Source organism: Lynx canadensis, chromosome B2 (assembly GCF_007474595.2).
Source record: "Lynx canadensis isolate LIC74 chromosome B2, mLynCan4.pri.v2, whole genome shotgun sequence".
NCBI classification, from domain to species: domain Eukaryota; kingdom Metazoa; phylum Chordata; class Mammalia; order Carnivora; family Felidae; genus Lynx; species Lynx canadensis.
Window position 1 is genome coordinate 35,378,090 of NC_044307.1, and position 17,419 is coordinate 35,395,508.

The 17,419-nt window shown below is 39.4% G+C and overlaps 1 protein-coding gene across 2 annotated transcripts in view; it reads left to right on the forward strand.

Moving 5' to 3' along the window:
* The first annotated feature begins 819 nt into the window (after positions 1–819).
* The window catches only part of KCTD20 (potassium channel tetramerization domain containing 20), a 38,189-nt gene continuing 21,589 nt past the window's right edge, over positions 820–17,419 (forward strand). Inside the window, exons 1-2 of one of the 2 annotated variants that reach the window (XM_030315377.2) lie at positions 820–877; positions 2,743–2,975. The gene's annotated coding sequence lies outside the window, so the exon portion shown is untranslated. The remainder of the gene's footprint in view (positions 878–2,742; positions 2,976–17,419) is intronic. The other variant, XM_030315376.2, reaches the window with a different exon arrangement.

Genomic DNA, 17,419 nt, shown 5'->3' on the forward strand with positions numbered 1-17,419 from the left:
TCTGGCCCTCTCCCCTGCTCTCTCTCTCTTTAAAAAAAAAAAAAAAAAAAAGAAATTAAAGTCAAGACAATAAGGATTGATGCTATTTCTTTCCTTTATGTTTTCAGCACCCGTTTTATAGAACACGGACCATACATTGCTTTTCGGGTGTTGAAATATTTTACTAGCACAACCAGTTTTCCAATAATCTGCTTCGGTTGATTTAATGTTTATTTATTTTTGAGAGAGACAGAGTGTAAACGGGGGTGGGCAGAGAGAGAGGGAGCCACAGAATCTGAAGCAGGCTCCAGGCTTCCCCCCCCCCCCCCGCCTTTCTTTGGCCAGAACGTATATCCAGGATAGTTTTTAAGCAAAACGTGTTTAAGGACCTCCGTTACTCTTGCTACGTACCCCCTTCCCCCAAACGCTTGGAGAGATCGGGGCTCCACAATTCTCTTTAAGTATTGCTGTCCTGGGGCTTTGCGAAGATTATTTAACAACCCAGGTAACTAGTAACTTTCCGTTTTATACCTTTAATAATTGAGAGGGGGCATCCGCAGCTCAGAAATCGAATCACCCCAGCTGCGCTGGAGTGAGAGCGTCCTCCCACGGACGGGGGGGGGGGGGGGGGGGGCGTGTCGGGAAAGAAAGAGGACACCTCTCCGCGGCCGCCCTGGCGGCGGGCCGGGAGCCCGGCCTTCCCGGCGTGCCCCGCGCGCCGTGGGGACTCTTAATGTGAAGCGCCGGGTGACTCAGCCGCGTGGCCGCGCCGGCCAGGGCGGGGGGCGCCCGCCGCTGCGGCACGGCCGGTCCCCGCGGCGGCTCCTCGCGGCGCGGTGTGCGCGCGCCTCCCGGGCGGGTTCGGGCCCCGAGCGCGAGAGCGCGGCGGGAGCGTCAGGTAAGTGGCGGCGCGGGCACCCGGTAGGGCGAGTGTGGCGGCGGGCAGGGCCCGGACTCTGCCTTTGTGGCGGGGGGAGGGGGGCATCTCCTCGGGCCGCCGCTCGGGCGGACGCCCGCCGAGTCGGACCCCAATTGAAAGGCTGCGGGGGACTGAAATCCCCGCGACGAAAAATGTCCGCAAGTGGGTTTCGGGCGCCGGTTTTCGTGCCGAGGATAAAGTCTTACAGTCCGCGGAAGGGGGTGGCACCTTCTCAGGAAATCGCGAGCGCAGCCGTGGGGACAGCTGAAGTGTAACTTGACTGTTTTCTGCAGGCCTGCGGTGCTTTCGTCCCGCCGGCAGAGAAATGACGATAAAGCCCCGAGTGTTTACTGATAACGCGTTTGCAGACGCGTTTTTGTTGGTTGGTGGGTTGGTTTCTGGCAGTGAGTCGAACTCTTTACAAATTAGGTAGTTGGTCGCACTTCTTATCAAACTCTGCCTGAAGCGGAGAGTGCGTTTTGCTCGCACTCCACCCCTGCTTCGGAGTCTTCTCTGCCGCTGGCTTTTCGTTAGTAGCTCTGAGTGCAGAAGCGCCGGGCAGAGCATCTGGGTGATCTTTTCTTTCAAGTGAAACCATGCTCTTTATAGCAGTGACTTCAGGTTTACAAGCCTCGTTCTGCACTACCAACAGACCTCTTCGATTTTGGACTGTGTGATTCTTAATTGAAAAATTCCTGCGTTGAACCGGTTTGTTTTCAAACACGAAGCCAGTGAACAAACAAAATGGGATAAACAAGGCCGTGGAGGAACTGGTTAACCAGTTCGTGAAAATGCATTTTCCAGGTCCTTACATTGTGCCCCCGTTAGCTGTGAGCAACTAGCTGCAGCTGCGTTAGTTAACCTGCGAAACGGAGGGGTTTTTTTAATGGTCCCCCAAAACAAAGTGGTGTAGTCGAACGTAAAGAATCCGGAGTCCAAAGAACCTCACCCCAATCCCTCCCACCCCCTCATCCCCCAATTCTGGGGCAGTAGTTCACTAGTGTAAGTTTGCTCATAAAAATGCCAGTACCACTCCCAGAATTTGGGTTCTAGAGATCTGTGATGGGTCCCTGAAACTGCACTTTAAGCAGGCACCCCCTTCCTTGGTCTGTTATACCAGCTTTAAGAAACACCACCTTGGGGCTGCCCTGAGAATTTTTAGAACTGCCCAACTCCCTTACCCCTTTGTTGATTTACTCTCCCTTCCCCTCCCACCAGTCCTAAGCCAAGAAGCCGTCTTCTCCAGAGGGAAACTTAAGAAAAGGTAGTGCTTTCTTGGACTCTGACACCAGGGTAGGAAATGACTTCCATACATATTCTGATACTGCCTTGGTGGGTTAGAGATAGCCAGCGCCTATTAATCTGTGCTTTTTCCTTCTGGGGGCTGCTTCGAGTATCATCAGAATTTAAGCAACACCATTAGGCCACATCTTCTCATCCCAGTCTGACCATTAGAACCAGGGCAGCCAGTGCCATGTAATTCCTGTGGCCTTGAGTCCTCAGAGTTCATGGTACCTAGCAGTACTGGTAGCATTTATGAGGGCTTTCAGGTCAGCTGACCTCTAATTCAGTCATCAGATACCCAGGTAATGCCTGTTTTGTGCAAAGCCCTGGAGGAGGCCACTTGAGCAACAACATTGCAAAGATGGCACACAGTTGCATTGCTCCCTAGAGACGAAAATGAGGACTGAGTAACCTGTGCTCCTGAAAGCTTCTTCTGTTTCTTAGATCCTCCTGAGATAGATACGAAGGGGTGAGGTTAGAGTTAGGTGGTTTGACATTTTTCTGGTTTTGGTGTCTTTTTTTTGGTCTCCTCTCATTAATCTCTTTCTGTTGGCTTACAGAATGTCAGTGTCTTTCCTTCTATAGCCCTGGGCTTCCTGATTACCGTGCCTTCCCTCTGCCCCTGAATCTGACCATGCCTGTCCCTACTTGGCTAACTGGAGTAAAAAGCTTAGGGAAGTTGTTGGAATGCTGAATGACCTCTTGCGGGAAGACCCAGAATCATGGAAATCAGAGGCTTTGAGATCTAAGGAAACCTATTACAAACTTACATAGTGGAGTCCTCATCTTTCAGGTAAAGAATCTGAGCGATGAGGTGGCAGAGGAAAGGACTCCTGGCTCCTAGCTGAGTGTTCTTCCACTAAATCATCTCAAGACAAATGCTTCAAAAATGGAAAAGGTTGGGAGAAATTCAGTTATAAGTAGATGAAGAAAATGGAAAGACTTCCACATGACTACAAAAGTAGTGTTTTCTGGAAAAATGGAGATTGAATGAGAATGTGATCTAAACATACAAATCATGAAGAGTGGGAGTACTAAAATAAGGACTCTGAAGCTGGAAATAAGTAGTAAAAGTTCAAATAAAAGCAAAAAGTTACCTTGTACTCCCCAAAGACATTACAAACTTAGTATTTTTTTAAAAAATTCAGTTAAGCTTAAGATATTGGTGAATTTTTATTAAATAGTAGATGTTTGAGCAATGTCCAGAATGTTTTGAAGTTGTCACATAACTATACTGTTGTCCTTATCAAAGTTACTAAGTATTCTGTGGGAGACAGAATATAAAACTGATATAATCTGGTTAAATATATTTTCATGAGGGAAATGAGGTTATTGGGGTAGTATATGCATTTCTGGAAGGTAGAAGGAAAGAGGTATGTATGCAAAAAGAGAACCTTTTGATATTTTTGCTTGCAGTCCCCAAGTTAAATATTATTGGATTGTCCTTGTATATTCATGAAAGAATTAGAAGAGTCAGTGCTTAATAATTAGACATTATTATGTGCCAGACACTGTACTAAATGCTTTTACATCCGTTCTTGTATTATCTCCATTTTATAGTCAAGGAATCTAAGATACAAACAGCTTAAGTTTGCCCAGAGTCTGTTCAGACTTAAATCTGCCTGCCTCCAAAGGCATTAAGATTTATGCTCACTTCATTGGGTAGTAGTTAAGAATGTGGTAATTGAAGCCAGGCTTTCCTGGGTTCAAATCCTGGCGCCTTTATTTACTAACTTGTATAAAATACTCCTCAGTTTCTATGTCCCTGAAATAGAGATTGTCATAGGTACCTACCTCAGAGGGTTATTAGGGATGAATTAATTTATGTAAAGAGCTTAGAACTGTGCCTGACACATAGTAAATTCTCAGGAAATAAATGTTGGCTTTGGTTTTGTTTGTTTGTTTGTTTAATTTTATTTCAAGGTATTCTTTAGATTCAGATTGTGCTTTCTACTCAGGCTTTATGATAAGTATAGATGTAAACTTTATCTCTGTTCTTAACTAAAACCGGGGGAACCTTGCTAAAATTTTGGAAAATACTGGGTACAAATAGTGCAAAGATCTGTGACTGGGACCAGAGGGTTTGGTTTCTATTTGTTTCATAGAGAAGGTTGTAAGGATCAGATGAAGTAACAAATACAAATAAAATTTAAATTGTATATGCTATGCAAATGAGAAATACTGTTATTAAAATTAGAGAGCAAAGTTGCAGTATATTATTGAGATTATTAAAAGAACATTAGGGGCGCCTGGGTGGCGCAGTCGGTTAAGCGTCCGACTTCAGCCAGGTCACGATCTCGCGGTCTGTGAGTTCGAGCCCCGCGTCAGGCTCTGGGCTGATGGCTCAGAGCCTGGAGCCTGTTTCCGATTCTGTGTCTCCCTCTCTCTCTGCCCCTCCCCCGTTCATGCTCTGTCTCTCTCTGTCCCAAAAAAATAAACGTTGAAAAAAAAAAATTAAAAAATTAAAAAAAAAATAAAAGAACATTTAACTAACTTCCTTAAAACAGGTAGCGATCTATAGCTCTATATGAAGATCACAGTCTGTACCATAAAATCATCTAAGATTCCTTCCATGTGTTTGTTCTAAATCTCTTTTTTGGTGGTAGAGCATGAAATAGAATTTTTGCAGTTGTTTCTGTGTATAAGTTTGCTAGGACTACCTAAAAAGTACCACAGACTAACTTAACCAACAGAAATTTTTTTCCTACAATTCTGGAGGCTGGAAGTCTGAGATCAAGATGTCTGCAGGATTGGTTTCTTCTGAGGCCTCCCTCCCTCCTTGGCTTATAAATGGTTGTTTCTTACTGTGTCTCCTGTGGGCTTCCCTCTGTGTATGTCTCTTCATGTCCTCTTCTTAAAAGTCATACTGAACTAATGACTTCATCCTAATGACTTCATTATCTCTTTAAAATCTTACTTTCCAAACACTCACATTCTGAGGATTTAGGAGTTGGGACTTCAACATCAGAATTTTGAGGGGAACACATTTTTTAGCTCATAACAGTCTGTTTAGAGAATTATATGCCAGGTAATCACAGTGCTCCATTGCCCTCATTGTTGAGCACCCAGTGCCCCGGGGCTGAAGCAACATCCTTTATCCTGTGCCTGCCTAGCTATCCTACCTTCCACCCGTTACTTAGAACCATGCTTGCAGTTGAGTACCCTAAGAAATACATGCCTCTGCATGAAATCATTGCATTTGGATTTAAAGCAAATTGTCATCCTGTCAAATAATCTGCTTAAGAAACTATTCCACATATTTTAACCTAATAAATTCCTTATTTGTTTCGTAAGCATATTTGTTCTTTCATCTAAATTGAAAAATTTCAAAATCTCTTATGTAGTAATATTTTCTTTCTCTTAAACTGTCTTAAGCTTAAAAAAAAAAAAGTTCTGGGGCACCTGGGTGGCTCAGTCAGTTAAGCGTCCGACTTCAACTCAGGTCACGATCTCGCGGTCCGTGAGTTCGAGCCCTGCGTTGGGCTCTGGGCTGATGGCTCAGAGCCTGGAGCCTGTTTCCGATTCTGTGTCTCCCTCTCTCTCTGCCCCTCCCCCATTCATGCTCTGTCTCAAAAATAAATAAACGTTAAAAAAAACATTTTCTTGAAGAGTTCCCTGTTTTTACAGAGAATGTTTTCCTTTTTTCCCATTTTAAAAGTAATAACACTTATCTTAGAGACTCAGGAGTATTCAATAAAATACAATTTAAAAACACATATGATGAGCCTACAATTAAGGGAGAATAATTAATATGTTCAGTCTTTTTTCCATGAATATATTTATTCAACCTGCCTTTTTTAAACCTAATAAATCATACTGTTTACTGCTGTTTTAGTTATTAATCTAAAACATTTCTTATTAGTCTTTAATGTGGTAAATTCTATTTTTATATTAATTTTAGAATGTTAAGCCAACCTTATAATGTATTATCCCTTTTTATGTATCTGGATTTGATTTTTTTAAATAATGTTCAGGATTTTTGTGCTTATGTTTATAAGAGAAAATAACCTCAGAAGATGAACTGGAAAATATTCTTCCTTTTTCTATTCTCAGGAAGAGTTTGTAGAAGATTAATGTAGTTTCTTCCTTAAAGATGTGGAAGAATTTGCTAGTCAGGCCATTTGGTCCTAGAGTTTTCTTTATGGAAAGGTTCTAGTTATGGATTGTGGTTCTGTGTGTGTATACGTGACAATAATATATGTCATCTATATATAAATACATATATATGTTAAGATAGTTATCATGGAGTTGGCCTATAGGATTGTGGCCATCAGGAAGGGCAGGTTGGAATTCTGAACTGTTGAGGCTGCAATCCACAGTTGAATTTCTTCTTTCTCAGAGAACCTAGTTCTTAGTTCTTAGTTCTGCTCTTACAGCCTTGCAATTGACTGGATCAGGCCCACTCAGATTATCTAGGATAATCTTCCTTAATTGAAGTGATTATAGACTTTAATCACATCTGCCACATACTTTCACAGTAATACCTAGATTAGTGTCTCATTGACCTAGGACTGTAGGCTAAGCAAGTTTACATATGAAACTGACCATCACAGCTTCTCTCCGGTCTAGTCTTGGCTCCCTTACTAGTTGTTTGATGCCTTCAAGCAGTTGTTTTTTCTGCTTTACCCATTTTTCTGAAGGGTGTATTATTCCAGGGGATAGGACTAAAACTAAGCATGGAAGACATGGTGGGTGTGGGGAGGAAAGCAGACTTTGGCTCAACCCAAGAAGAAGAAAAATGTTTCCCCAAGGATTGCTTTCCAGCTTTTGAGTGAGCAAACCAAGAGACTTTTTATTTTTGGGTATTTTTAGTTAGGTTACACTGAACTGGTAGAAGTGTTTTTTAGTCCTAGCTGATTGGGATCCAGATTTTTTGAGATTCATGATTGGTAAAATTATGGGGGAAGAGATTGGAAGCCCATTTAAAAAGAAATCTGGCCATGATTTTCTGTCACCATTCTTTCATAAAAGAAAAAGCATTTAATATCAAAAAAGAATTACAGGTGTAACTTAGGTACAAAGGATAGTCCTTCTCAAGAAAACATAACACTAACATATACTGTAATCCTTCACATTTCAATATTTTTGAAATCCTGATGTATATTAAAATCACATATGTATCTAATATGCTAGTGTTTCTTTTTCCTAAAAAGCTATTAGCAGATTGATGATGTCTCGGTCAGTGTCAAGTGTCTTTGAACTGGAGTAATTTGTGTGTGTGTGTGTGTGTGTGTGTGTGCGCGCGTGCTGCACTGTTATCATTTCTGCTAAGTATTCAGTGAAAACTTTGACACTAATTGGTACTGGGCCTTGAACCATCTTCTCACACAATGATTTTGGATTGTCTCCAGAGTTTTCAACATGATCTATAGCTACAGTACTGATCCATGGGTCTGTCCCCAAGACCTTCATATACACACTTTCTTGCCATACACACACTTAGCTTTTTCCTGTAAAATGGCCTACTCTGTTGACTAATACATCTTTAAATTTTTTAATTGCACTGGCTTGTACTGTTCTTTTCAAGACCTTATTGCTAATAGCATATTGCTTTGATATTTCCTGGAAGTTTGTATAAGTAATCTTTAACAGCTTGTGTATCTCTTCCTTTATAGGATTTTAGGTTTTTAGCAAGCAGAAGAGTCCTGGACATTAGGGAACTCACCCCAGAGATTCTATAGTATGTTGACTGGCTTTTTCTTAGGAGTCATAGACTTTGCCTGATCTGTTATGTGCCATGGATTGTTCTTAGCATAAAGGTGTCACTAGCATGACCATAACTCGTTGAATCCAATCAAAAGATGGAAACACCGTGTGTAGAAATGACAGAATTTCATTTATCCAGTTTTTAGGTAATATAGAAGTCCTCTCCTAGCAACTATTTAAACAGAAAAGGTGCTAGATATGCCCATTATTGGCACAGAAAGGTTGTATGCGAAAGCCGTAGATCTTGGGCTTGGAATTACATTTCTAAACCTATACAGTTTACGTAGAAATCGTGAAGTAAATCAGCCCTATAAGGAGAGGTAACATAACATGATGGTAACAGTAGACTGTGAAGCCAGAAGCCTGGGTTTGAAGCCTGGCTCCACTGTTTATTAGCTGTGTGACTGTGAGAACTTTCCTTAGCCTCTTTCTTCCTCAGTTTCCTCACCTATAAAATGAGGGTAATAATGGCACCTACTTCATAAAGTTCTGTGACTATTAAATAACATTTATAAAGGACTTAGAACCATATGTGATACGAGATATGTGTGAATAAAGTTTATGGCCATCTGTACTTAAGATGTAGGGCTTGTAGTAATTTGACATATTGAACAACCTCAGCTGATTAATTTGTGATCCTAATGTAAAATGTGTTCTTGAGTAATTAGGTTTTAGATTCAATTATTAATTTAAGGATGTAAGAAAACTTTGCTGTTTGAAAAGAGTGTTGAAATATTTAAGAACTTCTTGAGATACACTAGAATTCATCAGTTTCACTTTTTAGATTTACCAGTTTTTTCATTACTTGAAGATTTGCTTGGTAAGCAAAGTGCTAGAACAAAAAAAGAAAATACGTTAAGATTGTAGATACAGTTTGAAATCTTTGATGGAAACACAAAACTTAGGATAGTGGTTATAGGGGATTCAACTGTATTGTCATATTTTGTATTTTAAACTGGGTGGTAAGTATAGATTTTTTATTATATTGTTTAAATCTTTTTGTTTCCAGTATAGTAGTTTTTTTAACTTGATAAATTTGTAACAGAAAGTAAGGGCAGTCTTAGTTACAAGTTGAACACAAGGTCTTAAGTCTTAATTTAAATCCAAGTAACTATAATATAGCCTCTTTGTGCATAAAACCTGTTCTTGGACGTAAGGTATATTGACAAAAAGGTACTGAGGGCAGTAAATTGGGGGTGTCAAGTAGAAAAGACAGGAAAATCTGTCCAAGCAATTATGATCTTGTCACTACTGTCGTTGTGCTTTTATCTGCCTGCCTGTTAGCCTGGCCTCAGCAGTTCATAGGGGAGAAGGAAAGAAAAGGGAAGGAATCAGCTCCAGCCTTTCCATGGAATTGGCATGTCCTCTTCTCTCCTGCATCTCTTCTCTCATTGTGGCTTTCTTCCAAGATAGAAGAAATGAGGAACAGAAGTGGTTCTGCCAATAGACGTCTTTGAATTTTATGTCTTCTCCAACTTGTGCGGTTTTTTGCCTTAAATTCTATTTTGTAGGCTATTAATACAGCTTCACCAGCTCTCTTTTGGGTATGTCTCTCTTTCCATCCTTTGCCCATTTTTCTGTTGGGTTAGTTTCATGCATTTTTATAACCCCTCATTGAATATTGTGATAAGTCTGTGTAGTATGTTGCAAATACAATTTTTCAAATCAATTTTTTATAGGATCTCTTGCCACACAAAAGTTTTTAGTTTTTTGTTTTTGGGAGAGGGTTTGTAATCACATGTGTCTTTCTCTTCTTTTTTAGCTTTTGGGTTTTTGGTCCTGATTATAAAGGCCTTTCTACCCCAAGATTGTAAGTCTCCTAGAATATTCTTCAAAAAGAATATTGTTGTGCTTCAGTCTCTCGTCCATGAAATGAAAGATTATACTAAATCATTTGTTCCCAAACATAGCTAGTCTACAGGATCACCTGAGGAGCTTGTTAAAAATTCATTCTCAGATCCTACCCTAGACTTACTGAATCAGAATCTCTGGGGAATGGGGCCCAAGAATATGTTTTTAACAGTTTCTTCTGTGTAACTCTGATTATCAGTTAGATCTGAGAACCACTGGACGATATAATCACTTAGGTCTCTTATTCCAAAAATGCCACTTTTCTGTATTGTATAACTCTCGTGTTTTGATTTTTCTCAACTAGATTGTAAGCTCTTTGTATGAAGGGAGGACTGTGTCTTAAGTACTACCCTTCTTGACAATAACCTATTGAGATCCTGTTATTTCACACTTAGACAATTCCAATAGCCTCTTCTTTTAACTATTCCAGTCCATCTGTGGCTGTATTTATCTTGAAGCATTTATCTTCAAACATATTGAACATGAGCCTTCCATAAGTAAAAACTTTGGCTACAAGACAAAATTCTATTTTACTTTATAATTCAAGGCCCCCATAAGTTGGCTCCATCTTGTTTTTCAACTTCCCCAGGGCCAGTATGTATAGTCATCTAAGTTGTGCATTGTATAGCTTCTTAGATGATGGTATACATGGGGTTCCCTGGAGTTGTATGATATGATGGTGAACCTGATTTCCCCACCCTTTCACATTAACCCTTCACTCTAGCCTGATTAGTCTCCCACCCACCCCATTTTATGTAGTAATAAAGCCTTGTTCACTTTTACTTTCCTGCCTGTTCTGTGCCATCTGCACTATCTGGCCTGCCCTTTCCTCTTTTCTCTACCAAAGTTCTACATATTAACATCTGCAGAGTGGAGTGTTACATAGTAATAAAAAGAATGAGGATGGTTTCTAATCACTCCTTTGGAGTGAATTCCAGGATATATTGTTAAGTAAAAATAGCAAAGGACAGGATTGGATATGGTGTTCCATCTTTTGTATAAGAAAAAGAGGAATTAAGAATTTATATGTATATACACATTTTATCCTAATTTCTTCAAAGAGAAACATGAAGGATACACAGAAATTAATAAAACTGGTTATCTGTAGGGAATAGATGGGGAAAGATTGGAGGGAAAAGGGAAGGGAAAAACACTTCTCTCAGCATTCCTTTCTTGTAACACTGTAACTTAAACCATGTAAATGTTTTACATAGTAAGTGTAGAGAGAAATAAACCTAACCTATAGGACATACAGAGAAAAAATAACTTGAACATATCATACTGATAATACATCAGGCAAGAATCATCAGTAGATTGCCAAAAGGACAAAAAGAACTGCCCCCCCCCCAGTAGACTTAAAACTTAGTATGTTTATCGTAATAATATTGATATTATAATTTTGAAACTAGTTTATGAACCAAGATTTTCATTGTAAGGGAAAAGATGCTAATATAAAGAAAAACTATAGTGTTGAATTTGAGTTGAAAGTATCAGTGTAAATTCTTGCTTGTTTAAAAAAAAACAAAAAAGTCCCCAGCTTTATCTACTGAAATGGCCTAGAAGCAGTGACAACCCAGTAGCTGTGAGGACAGTTAGTGCTCAGATCCTGATTTATAAATGCCATTGCCCACTAAAAGGAACAAAGGCTCCTGGCAAAGTGGCTGATTCCAGGTCTGGGGCAGAGACGGTAAAAGGTGCGCTTGGAGAAGTCTTATGCCAGAAGTAGCCTCAAAAGCAAATAGAATTGTGTTAAAATGACAGACAATGGCTTGAAGAGAACCCCATTAGCCATATTTGGGACACTTTAAACCAAAAATTGGGGACAATTTTTAAAAAATCATGGTAATGGATTATTATACTAGATTAAAACAAATCTTTGAGTTCATAATGATACTTAAAAGGGAGAAATAAAGGAAAAGTGTAGAAATAGTTGTACTTCATGGAAGGCTGCTATACAGTAGATGTAGGAGGAACAACACAGTTAGCCCTCATTTTGTAGTCCCAAATATAATAACTGACTCAGGCAAGAATCATCAGTAGATTGCCAAAACCACTGGGTGAAAGGTTATTGGGAGATAGAGTATTACATCTCTCTTTACAGCGGGGAGAGATCTATAGTCACCATTTAACCAAGTGGCCAAGCTTTTCCCCATAGTAGGGTATGGTGGCATTATGTCTCTAATGTGATGGCATTTGGAAGGATACAGCTGCCATCTATGTAGTATTCTTGTTTAGACACATAGGAAAAAATTTTTTACTTGTGTGGAAACAGTGAGATCCAGAATGTTGGAACTGACCTAGTCTCTTTTAAAATGTAAGTTTCATTTTAAAAAAAGATGGAAGGAGGGACTATACGAGATTAAAAATTTTGGAACAACTAGGGGCACATGGGTGGCTCAGTTGGTTAAGCTTCTGCGTGGCTCAGGTCATGATCTCACAGTCCATGGGTTTGAGCCCCATGTTGGGCTCTGTGCTGACAGCTCAGAGCCTGGGGCCTGCTTATGATTCTCGCTCTCTCTCTCTCTCTCTCTCCCTCCCCCCCTCCCCCACTCGTACTCTGTCTCTCTCTCTCTCTCTCTCTCAAAAATAAATAAAACATTTAAAAAAAATGCAAGAAACAAGCCTTAATTATGGATCCCCAGAAAAGTCTATAAAAGAAAATATGAAACCAAATTAGTAAATTTGATTATGGATTATGTGTTGAGATTATGGAATTGTCCATTTTCTTAGATGTGAAAATGGTACTGTTGTGTTTTGTAGGGGAATGTTGTAATTCTTAGACTGTGCATACTGAAGTATTAGGGATGAAGTGTGATATCTGTAATTCCCAGGTGATTTGGAAAATCTGTGGAGGGGGAAGGAATGCACCCCAATGAGGCAGGATGATCATTGGTAAATCTGAGGGGTATACACCTGTGTACTGATTGTAATGATTTTTCTATTTTCCTGAAGATTTGAAGTGTCCAAAAACTGGGGAAAAAATCTCTTCAGAGCCCTGTGTAGGTTTTGTCTGATGAAGACTTCCTTTCCCCAAGCACACCAGCTAGAGGTGATTTTCTCATATGAATTTTTATGACTTTTATGTTTCTTTTATGATCCCCAAACCTAAATGCATATGAGAGCTGCCTAAATTGACTTTTTAGAAAAAATTACGAACTGCTGGACCCCACAATGAGCCTATGTTAATATACTCTGGGAAGATAGACCTGACAATCAAACCAAGGGTTAGAACCGCTTATTCTGTATGTATTAGTTAAATTTATTTATCTTTTTCACATATTCCCACCTAACCAGCATGGGAGCTTAGGATCAGCCCTGAAGGTGTCCCACAGTCCTTTGCCCCTTTTTGCTGGCACAGTGTTATGTGTGTTCCACACAGTAGATGTTTGGTAAATACATGCTGACTATATATGTTCGCTAATTTGTTGACAGTCTGAAGAGGTTACCAGAAACTTCTCTAAATTCTGAGAGATTAAAATAACCTAGCTTGGGGCGCCTGGGTGGCGCAGTGGGTTAAGCGTCCGACTTCAGCCAGGTCACGATCTCGCGGTCCGGGAGTTCGAGCCCCGCGTCGGGCTCTGGGCTGATGGCTCAGAGCCTGGAGCCTGTTTCCGATTCTGTGTCTCCCTCTCTCTCTGCCCCTCCCCCGTTCATGCTCTGTCTCTCTCTGTCCCAAAAATAAATAAACGTTGAAAAAAAAAATAAATAAATAAAATAAAATAACCTAGCTGATAAAAGTGCTTAGTCAATTCAAAAGATTCATTTGAAAGCTGTCTAGTTTTAGTTATAAAATTACAGGTTTGGTTTAGAAAAATAACATGTCTGTTATCAGTAAATATTTGAAATTAAGAGTTACCAGTGGAATCATAAATGAATTTCATTACCTCTGCAAACAGACATATTCAGAATCCAGTACTTAACAAAAAAATACAGATACACAGATAAATAAAGGGGTTGTTAGTATTGGAATTGAGATGAGGGATAATGTGGTAGCTAGGTAATAATGCAAGAAAGGAGAAACAAGCAGAGATTAAAACTTTTATGAGTATGATTTTTATAAGCTTGAAGCTAGGTTTGAATATATGAATAATAGTAACAGCTAACAATTTTTCAGTGTTTACCATATGCCACAGATCGTACTTGATCTGAAGTATTTGTGATCCCTAAAATAGCTCTTCCAAATAGATGGTATTATTAATTTACAGATGAGAAAATGGAATCTCAGAGAAGTTAGTCATGTGCCCAGATTCACGTAGCTAATAAGTGGTGGAATCACGAACCAAACTATTTAGTCTAGCTTCAAAGCACTTGCTGGCAAATACAGGAGAGGCAGGATAGGGTATAGTTAAATATAGCTTCCCTTAATTTGAGACTTTGTGAAGAAATGGTATGGTAAATGGGAAAACATTTTATAGCATCAGTTCTTTGAAAAGAAATCTAAACAAGGGGCGCCTGGGTGGCTCAGTCAGTTGAGCGTCCGACTTCGGCTCAGGTCATGATCTCGCAATCTGTGAGTTCGAGCCCCATGTCGGGCTCTGTGCTGACAGCTCAGAGCCTGGAGCCTGCTTCAGATTCTGTGTCTCCCTCCCTCTTTGCCCCTCCCCTGCTCATGCTCGCTCTCTCTCTGTCAAAAATAAACAAACATTAAAAAAAAAATTTAAGGGGCGCCTGGGTGGCGCAGTCGGTTAAGCGTCCGACTTCAGCCAGGTCACGATCTCGCGGTCCGTGAGTTCGAGCCCCGCGTCAGGCTCTGGGCTGATGGCTCGGAGCCTGGAGCCTGTTTCCGATTCTGTGTCTCCCTCTCTCTCTGCCCCTCCCCCGTTCATGCTCTGTCTCTCTCTGTCCCAAAAAAATAAATAAAAACCGTTGAAAAAAAAATTAAAAAAAAAAGAAATCTAAACAAGATAAAGCAGTTAGGGGAGAAGGGTTGATGTTTACTAGGGGTTAAACAGTTGCATAGGCTCATAGGGAGAGTATATAAGAAGGGCATGTACTGACCAGTATTCAAGAAGTACAGTATCATAAGTTCTTTTTCTGCACAGAAGCAGTCTTCTGGTGTAGCTGCAATATTAACCTAGACTGCATAATCTATCTTTAATCCATATAATGTATTTGTATGTGTTAAAATAGCTGAAATAAACTTAGGTTTTACTTTGAATTAAAAATTTGATTAAACATTGTCTCAACAATAAACAGCAAAATTAGTATTAATAGTTTCAGTTATCCATACATTTTTAATATTTCATTGGAATGAGTTATGGCAGTTATCTTTTTAGGTAGAGCAAATTTTTACTTCCTATAAAAAAAAGAACAAACAGGGGCACCTGGCTGGCTCAGTTGGTGGAGCATGCAACTCTTGATCTCAGGGTTGTGGGTTCGAGTCCCACATTGGGTGTAGAGATTGCTTAAAAAATGAAATCTTTAGGGGCACCTGGGTGGTTCAGTTGGCTAAGCATCTGACTCTTGATTTAGGCTCAGGTCATGATTTCATAGTTCGTGGGTTCGAGCCCCATTTCGGACTCTGCCCTGACAGTGCAGAACCTGCTTGGGATTCTCTCTCCCTCTCTGTCTGCCCCTCCCCTGCTTGCTCTTTCTCGCTCAAAAATAAATAAATAAACGTTTAAAAAATACTAAAATAAAATCTTTTAAAAAAAGGAACAAAGCTACATTCTGGGTAACAAACTAGTACAGAGAATCTGTGTACAACCTCTATCCATTAAATGTAATGTTCTAGGACTCTTATCACAGTAATTCTAAATTAATAAAATATATTACTCATTGAAGAAAAAACATAAATAGTTAAGACATAATTTTAAAAGTCAGAAGAAAACATTTCCCTGTTGACAACTTAGAATTATCGTTTTAGAACTTCCAGATAAGTGACATAGAAAAATGATGGCAAGATTGTTAAACTGAAATTATACATGACATTGGCACAGAAATAGATGAATCAGTGGAACAGAGTGTAAAAACCAGGTCAAGCATTTATCATATGTCAGTATTTGATGAAGGTGACACCTCAAATCAGTATGGAAAAATGGACTCTTCAGAATACATTAACGCAGTTAATTGGTTAACCATTTGAATTTCGGTAGATCCCTATCCCATGCTATATACAAAACAGATTCTATATGGGTTAAAGATTATAAAAAAAAGAAACAATAAAACTAAATCAGTTGAGTGAAATTTGGTATAACCATGTAACAGAATAGTATGTACTATTGAAAATGATGTAAGAGTGTGATTATTGACCTACAGCCAAAATCATGTTATGTTGAGAAATGCAGCATAGTATTTACAGAATTTCAAATTGTGAAAAATAAAAAAATATTTATGTGTTTATGCTTAGGAAAGTCTGGAAGAAGAATTATGGGTGATTTTTGTCTTTTCGGTATTTTCTGCCAGGAACAATAAACCTGTACTACCTGCGTGCAGGATTATTCTTTGTTTTTTAAAATTCTGCAGGACTAAAAAAGCTAAAGAAAAGACAGTTTGATGATAGAAGAGGAGGATATGGTATCTTCCTGAGGAGAAAAATGGAAAGACACAGAAGGTCCAGTGCAAATGAAGTTAGGCAACTGAGGCAAAAAATAGTTTGTAGAATTCCAGAAACAGTACACGGTGTGATTTCACTGAATCAAAATGACAAAGGTAACTGAAATCAGTAGAATCATACAATAAAACGTAATAAGTATATTCAAAAGTGGAGGATGAGCATGATGAACTTAGAGAGCTAAATAAATGCTAACTAAGCAGTTGTTCAAGGGAGATTTACACCAATCTCCGCGTTTATCACTTGTCTTTTGTATAGTGCTTCGTGATTTTTGAGAGCTTTTCCATGCATCCTATTTGAGAAAGGTTTGTCTAGCTTCGTAATGGCAGATACCATCCTCTGTTTTTATGGATGAAAACAATGAAGCTTATAGAATGTTTTGGTGACATGGCTAGTTAATAATGAAGCCAAAGTCAGAACCTGCTTTGCTTATCTTGTGGGTGGTCTTGTACGATTATACCTTATTCTCTCACAGACATCCAGGGAAATGAGAGCAAGTCATGGGAAATATCCAGTGATTCTAGTCAAGCCTGAAAAACTGGATGTGAATAGATCATGGCTATTACCTAATACCTACCCAGCAGGGTTGTCTTTCCCCACCCACTCAAAACTTTTAAGGCTTTCAAAGGTGAAATTTTAGAAGTATCGATGAAAAGTTTTAAGTGAAGTATGATAGCTCATTTTAATGTAATTTTATCAGATTAGCAAAGATGAAGAAAACTGAAACGCTGTTAGCAAGGGTTCTAGAGAATGGATGCTCCATGCTGCTGGAAAGAGTTTAACCTGGTATATTTATAGAGGGCAGTCTGGCAGTACCTATCAAAACTTAAAAATTATTTACCTTTTTCCATATCTGTTTTACTTCTAGGAGTTTATTCCAAGAATATAGTGGGGAGATGCCCAGAGTTAACATGTGCAAAGAGTTCACAGCTTTGTTGATTTTTAAAGTATTGCTGTCTTTCTATATTGGCTGAATTTTTTTCAGTGAGTACTTAATGGCTTTTATAAGTAGTGAAGTACTAACAATGCTATTTCATGGAAGAATATAACCATTCTATTACAGGATTCTTACATTACTACCATAACTCCTACACGTTAAGAACAGCAGCTATGACCCTGGATATTAC